The sequence below is a fragment of the Triticum urartu genome, chromosome 3A (assembly GCF_056163025.1).
Source record: "Triticum urartu cultivar PI428250 chromosome 3A, HENAU_Tu73, whole genome shotgun sequence".
Lineage (NCBI taxonomy): Eukaryota > Viridiplantae > Streptophyta > Magnoliopsida > Poales > Poaceae > Triticum > Triticum urartu.
In genome coordinates, this window is record NC_141875.1 from 606,257,435 (window position 1) to 606,264,415 (window position 6,981).

Below are 6,981 nucleotides of genomic sequence, written 5' to 3' on the forward strand. Positions count from 1 at the left end.
GCACGAAGAAACAGTCAATTTCCCAAGACGCGCCGCATCAAGGAGGCCATGACACACCCGACAAGGGTGTGGCAAAACCGGGCCAGAGACGAAGAGACACGACTGGTCGCACAGGCACCGGCGGAAGCTCGGTAGAGGGTTGACAGGTATGGGTGCATGATGGGCAGGGTTAGGGGTGGGATTATGGGATGTCCTGACCGATGGAAGGTGGATGAAGAAGGCGGTTCGGGTAGAACAAGGCGACGAGGCCACACATAGTGGCGCCATCAATCTCGCTAGTGTCTTCTAATTTTCTACACAAAAAACAACAAATCTAAGTGAGTAATAAAAAAGGTTGTCGGGTTAGCTGACCCCACCGCTTACACATAGAATCACCATTGCTAGCTAGGACGTCAATTAGGCATGCGTCGGAGGGCAAGCTGATGTGGGTGGGGGGAGAAAGATGAAGGGGAGGAAGCAGAAGACGATGAGCACGCAAAACCGGCTGATAAAAAAAATCAGGTGACTGATATACAGTTGCTTCCATATATGATACTTCCTCCGTCCGGAAATACTTGTCATCAAAATGGATAAAAGGGGATGTATCTAGACGTATTTTAATTCTAGATACATTTATTTTTATCCATTTTAATGACAAGTATTTTTGGACGGTGAGAGTACAAATACCATTACAAACTAATCGTATTTTATTCGGAGGTGGAACAGAAGTTCCATGCTCTACAGCATATACTTGGATTAGGTAGAACAAAAAGTTCATGCTCAAGACATAAATGTTGGTTGTTACAAAACCACACCAAAATAGAAATATAAAATTCGTCACTACAATTGAGACCAAACGTTAGATAAAAAAGTGAAAGTGAACATGGTACAGGAAAAGTGAAAGATAATGTTCACTATTTGGGACAAAGTAAACTAGAGAAAAAGAGAAAGTTTGTCCTGAGAAGTTTATGCATATTTAAAATATAGAAAACGAAAACGAAATGGCATGGAAAATTGGATACAAAATCAATAGGTTAATTCTTCATGTAACAATACTGGAAAAAAAAGGAGGAACATGCTAACATATCAATGAAAGAACAGAGGAAAAAACATAGATGGATGAATAAAAAGAAAGAGGGAAATAAAAAATCATATATTATTTTTCTTTTGAAAAAAATCAAGAATTTTTGTAGTAGATAAAAACAAGATGACCAATGTGATTCTTTTGGCAACTAATATGAAATACAACCGTTGGCTCTTAAATGTCCATGGGAGGTATGTCTCACTTTTTTTAGACAAGCTATATCCCGCTTACAGTGAAACGTAGCTCCGGCACGCCCCTACGTTGAAGCTACTGGGCCAGCCCAGTACTGTAGCTGCAGCCTGAGTTTTTTCTCTGTGCTTTCATTATTGGTTTTTTCACTGTTTGAAGCTCTTTCCTTCTGTTATCTCTATTTTATGTTTTTATTTTTTCGTCAGTTTTCACCGGTTACCTTTGGGTTTCTTTCAACACATATCTATAAATTTTCTACACCAGGATCATTTTTTTACATGTTTAGCATTTTTCAAATACATGATTAATATTTTTTCAAATTTATGATTTGATTTTTAATTTCTTCATAGACATGATTCATTTTGTATGCATATAAATCATATTTTATACACGTTAAACATTTTTATCAAATCAACTTTTTGATAGTTTTCAGGAATACTTGTTAAGAATATTTAAATACTCATTTCAACAATTATTTCCATGATACCGACAATCTTGTAAACTATGCGAACGTTTCTTTTACATTGTATGAACATGTTATGATTTTTACCAACATTTGTTCGATGCGGCTAACATTTTTTTTAATTACACTAGGCAACATTTTACAATGCGGTAATTGTTTTCTAATTCACGGGGAATATTTTCTAAAAACTCAAGTTCATGAATCTTTGAGGAATATATGTATTTATAATTCCAAAATATACATAAAATGAATAAAAAGAACAAAAACGGATGTCCTTGGTCCTGCTTGTTTATGGGCCGGCCCATTTACGGCTTCCTTGAGGTTAGATGTTCTTGTGGCTCGTTTCGGGCTTGCCAAACTAGCCCTATAAGCCCCTAAATACATTCCTGCCGGGGCCGTGATTATTCGATGATCCAACTTTAGAGCTTGCTTGCGGCATTTCCTAAACGGTGCCTTAAGCGCCCGGCTCTTTGAACCCCGCAAACGGGGCGCACACCCTCCCATCCACGCCGTGCCGGACCATCTTATTCTTTTTTTTATTTTTCTATAAGACCTTTCAAAAATTGAGCACCATGAAGATTCGAACACCGCACCCCACAGGCTATGTACAACCATGGTAACCACCCGGGAAAACTTTCCCTCTGTGCTTGTTTTCTTGTTTAAAAGAATAGAAAATTTTCAATATCGATGAATGTTTTTCAATTTGTGAACTTTTTTTTAAGTCAATGATTTGGTTAAAGCAATTTCAAACAGACAGATTTTTAATACTACTAGAAAAACCGTTCTTGCTTTTCTCTCTGGACCAATAGATTTCTACATAACGAGCGAAAAAAGGGTGAGCTGTGCCGCTGTGCGAACGAACAAACGACAAGTGTCAGTCGTGCGAGGGAAGTCCTACGAGGGAGGTACGAACTTGGCGATTCATAGGGGATCCGGCTTGACTGCTCCTTCCTCATGCTCCCATCCGTGCTCCCACTTCATCCTACAGTTGTATTTTTTTCTTTTTTTTTATTTCTAATCTAATCATCTCTCCCTTGATTTGAAGGGAATGAGGCTGGACCTTATTTTGTTCCAATCAAATCAAGCCACGTACGCAGGAGCACAGATGAGCACACGCGTAGGGAGTAGGCAAGTCTCGTCCATTCATAGGCCAGCCCATGCCTGCACGCCCCGGTGCGTTGTACTCCCTCTGTTCAGAAATACTTATCATTAAAATGAGTAAAAGAGGATGTATTTAGACGTATTTTAGATCTAAATATATCTTTTTTTATTCATTTTGATGACAAGTATTTTTAGACGAAGGGACCGGTTAGGAGCTCCCATTGCTCGCGCTGGCAAACCGTGGGCCTGAGCATGCAGCGCGCAGACCATCAACGGCAAGCCTTTTCAATTCAGTATGTACGAGTTCGAAAAAGAATCACTACACATTAAAAAAAAGAATCAGTACTTATGCATGTCGTCCCAAAACTATTGAAAAATGGGGAAGAAAGGAGAACGAACGTAGCATCGTTAGATTTTATTAAAAATTGCGGGGTGTTTCATCTTGAGATTTACAACAGCGAGGAGTTGCTTACAGTTTGCCTCCGTTTAAACCAGAAACACTGAAACAGTGAGTAAGGAAAATGTTTCTAAGTAACATACGGGCAGTACATGGAAATCACTAATCAGTAAGTATATATTCATAACGCATAAGAGGAAAACGGGTCAACCTGACAGCAATCAGCAAAATTTCCCTAGTTGCAAACGGACGAAAGTCTCTACATCAGCACTTGCAAACAGTACATGTTGATGCTCATGCATGACTCTGTCAGGCCAATTAAATCACAGAACAACTCCACCCCGTGAACGAGACCATACCATTAGTGCACCCTGCTGCGTTCTTCAGTAAGGACAAGAAGAAACCCACAGCCACAGGAAAAACAAAACTGGACGGCGACGAGCCGCGGCCCATTAGGTCATTAAGATGCTCTCGGCGCGTGCCCTAGCCGTCACAGGATATGCCCGATCGGGATCAGCGCAGCGGGAAGTCTCCTCAACGGCACGGGTTACTCACTCGCCCCACAGTCACCCGGCGTGGTGGGCGGCGGCGGCCGGCGTACGCGCGCGTGTTGCCTGCCGCCCGCTCCGGCGTCTCGTGGTCACGCGATTCGTAGCGTACGGCCGGGCCTCTCCCCGTGACCCCCCCGGCGTTAAGACCTTGTCAGCATTGATGGACGTGTTGCCTCCCCGCGCCGCTGCCCTGCCCCGTCGCGGCTGGACCGGACAAGGACGCCGCAGCGGGGAAAGAAAACCTTCCGGCTACGGCGGGATCCGGTGGGGCGCGCTCGCTCGGCGGCTTGCGCCGCCCACACTGACCGCTGTCAGGGTCCCGGACGACCGCCTGAGAGGAGCCGCCAGCCGGCCCGCCGGCCGGCCGACCGACCGGGCTGGCTCGCTTGCTGGCGGATGCGGACGAGGCGGCCTAGCAAGTTGCCATTCATTCATTCGCGGCCCAGCCTTGTCCCGTGATGGGGCGTACGCGTGCATGCATGCATGCATGGGCTCCACCGCCCGCTTGCGTGCTTCTTAACTTGGCCGCTGGTAAATCGTCGCCTGAGCTACGGCCCTACGTGTACGTGCACTTACTGGTAGTACATGTTACAAAGTGTACGCACGTTCGGTTCTGTACTGCACGTACGCGGACTTTTATACCTGGCGTACTGATATAGTACGGGGAAGATATTTGTATTGTACGCGCGCACATGTCGTGTCACGTCATGTCGTTCGCACGCACAAAGTTCAAGGCGGGCTGTTATACGACTACTATCACAAGGTTATGAACTTGACAGCGTAAATTTTCTGAAACATGGCAGGACGACAATGTTTCGTGTGGCGTAATGAACAATCTAATTTCCTCCGTGTCGCCTTGTCCTTGCTAAGAAAGAAAGCCCTCTGTTTTGAGTATACCTCAAGCATGCAAGAGTGGAAATAGTAGTATTTCGGCGGGTTCGTTTCATTTGTACTAAATAATAATAAAGCACGGATTGACTCCGTGGGTTCACCGTCACAATACGCTTCTTCCCGTAAATTTACGTTTTCAGTTTTTTTCACCTATATTATTTTGTACATCCAAGGTGTTATTATTGTTTCTTACCATCGAAAACTTAGTGCGGTACTGTCCAAACGAAACCTGATACGCCACAACCAGCTACCGTGGGCTCAGCCCATCAAACAAACCAACCAAACGCAATGGTCTTGGTGGGGATCGAACCCAGGACGTTTATTTCCATCTCTTGGCCTACAACCAATCACGCCATGTATTGCCTGTGCTAGGCCGTCCAGTTGTACGAGAATCAAGCAGCCAGTGGAAAAAAGGGACGGCCAATAAAAGAAGGACTCGGGGGACATGCATGGCTCTCCCTGCGAGAAGAGCAACTTAATTATAGAGCCAAGAGCCATGCATGCCCACAATCACGTCCCAGCCACCTTGGAGTTTGACCAGGGAGTCACGATGTCCATGTCCGCCGTATAGAAGAGCTACGCAGCTGTAGTTAAACAGGATCAGCCACGAGATTTACCTATAAAAGAGCAGCTGAAACGACGCATCAATTCATCAGGACGACTAAACGAAGAAAGTCACTCACCTATAAAAGAGCAGCCGCATCAACAAACAAGCAAAGAGAGCCATATTATAAGAAAAAATCCGCTGCACAACACCGGCCGCTTGTAGGAGATACGGGACTCCTTAAAAGAGCAAAAGGCGCAGCCCAGTCCCCGTGTGGGGGCGGGCACACGACGAGAAGACCTCATGCGGGCCGCTTGCTCAACATTTTTCTTGGTCACTGTCTACCTCCAATCAGCAAGCAGTACGTGTCTTAAGGAGTGCGGCGTTTCGGTGACCAGACTCATCTGCAACCGCCCAGAAAAAAAATCAAAAAATTCAAAAAAAAAATCAAAAAATTCCAATCTGCATTTGCGTGGTAGACAATTTATCACATGAGGTCCGCTTCAAATTTTAGATCATTTGAACTTCTGAGAAGCTCTCAGCAAAAAAGAAAAATCGGATCAGAACTCAGAACAGTGCATGAACAGTAAACATTTTTACAAACCCCGAATTTGTCTTTTTTTGCCGAGAGCTGCTCAGATGTCCAAATGATTTGAAAATTGGAGCGGACCTCACGCATCAAATTGTCTACCACACACAAAAAAATTGGAAGCTTTTGAATTTTTTTAGTATTTGTTTTGATTTTTTCGTAAGGGCGGGTGCAACTGAGTCTAGGCTCAGAAGTGGATTTCCGTGTCTTAAGTTACTTTTTTCTGCAGGAAACGTGTCTTAAGTTACTATTTTTATTTGCCCCAATGACAGTGCCCTTAATAAGCTACGTATATTGCCTCAGTGTCATGGAATTTCCTATTACGTGTGTGTATGCAGCGTGCTCCCATTAATTTGATCCATTATGCAATTTTTTCATGATTGATTCCGTAATGTACCTCTCCATACACAACAACCGGGCCGGGCCCTGGTGTATGGCCGAAGGGGCGACCGCCCAGGGCCCCGGCCGGAGGAGGGGACCATGATCTGGTATGCTTGTATAAATAGAAAAGAAAAAGTGGAGGAATCGAGATGGGCTAGGCCCAAAGAGTTGATTGCTAGGATAGGAAAACATGATTAGGTTTGGCTCAGAAAAAGAAAGAAAAGGAAAATGTGATTTGTTGGGAATAATTTAGGGTCTGTGGTCTACCCACTATTCCTCTGCGCTTATTCGCGGTGCCGCTCACACTTCGCATGTTTGCGGCTAGGGCCTCAAAAATCTTAGGACCGGCCCTGCACAACAAATAATAGCTTGTGAAAGTTCAAATTAAGTCCAAAAGTATTGAATTTTTTTATACTCGTCTTGCATAAGGAGAGTAGGTCGCCGAGTACGCAATATCAAATGGAAGGTATAAAGGAACAAATTAATTTGGTTGAGTTACGAGCTTGATCATGTGAATTTAAACAAGCGATGCGGATGTAGATTAAGTTTGAACTATATGACGTAAGGGTGAGAGCAGACTAAGTCTAACCTATATCTAGACTATATAAATGCATCAACCTCTTATTCATGAATCTCATGGTGTGTAGTTGGTAATAACGTTATTCCTCTCTTAAGTAAATGGTGTAGGTCTTGCCGTTTTAAAATGGAATTTTACTCCGCTTAACTACATCTTTTCCATTTACATCATGATTCCAACCATTTCGAAATGGCGCATCAACAATATAAACTCAAATTTCTTTGCCGATAAGTTA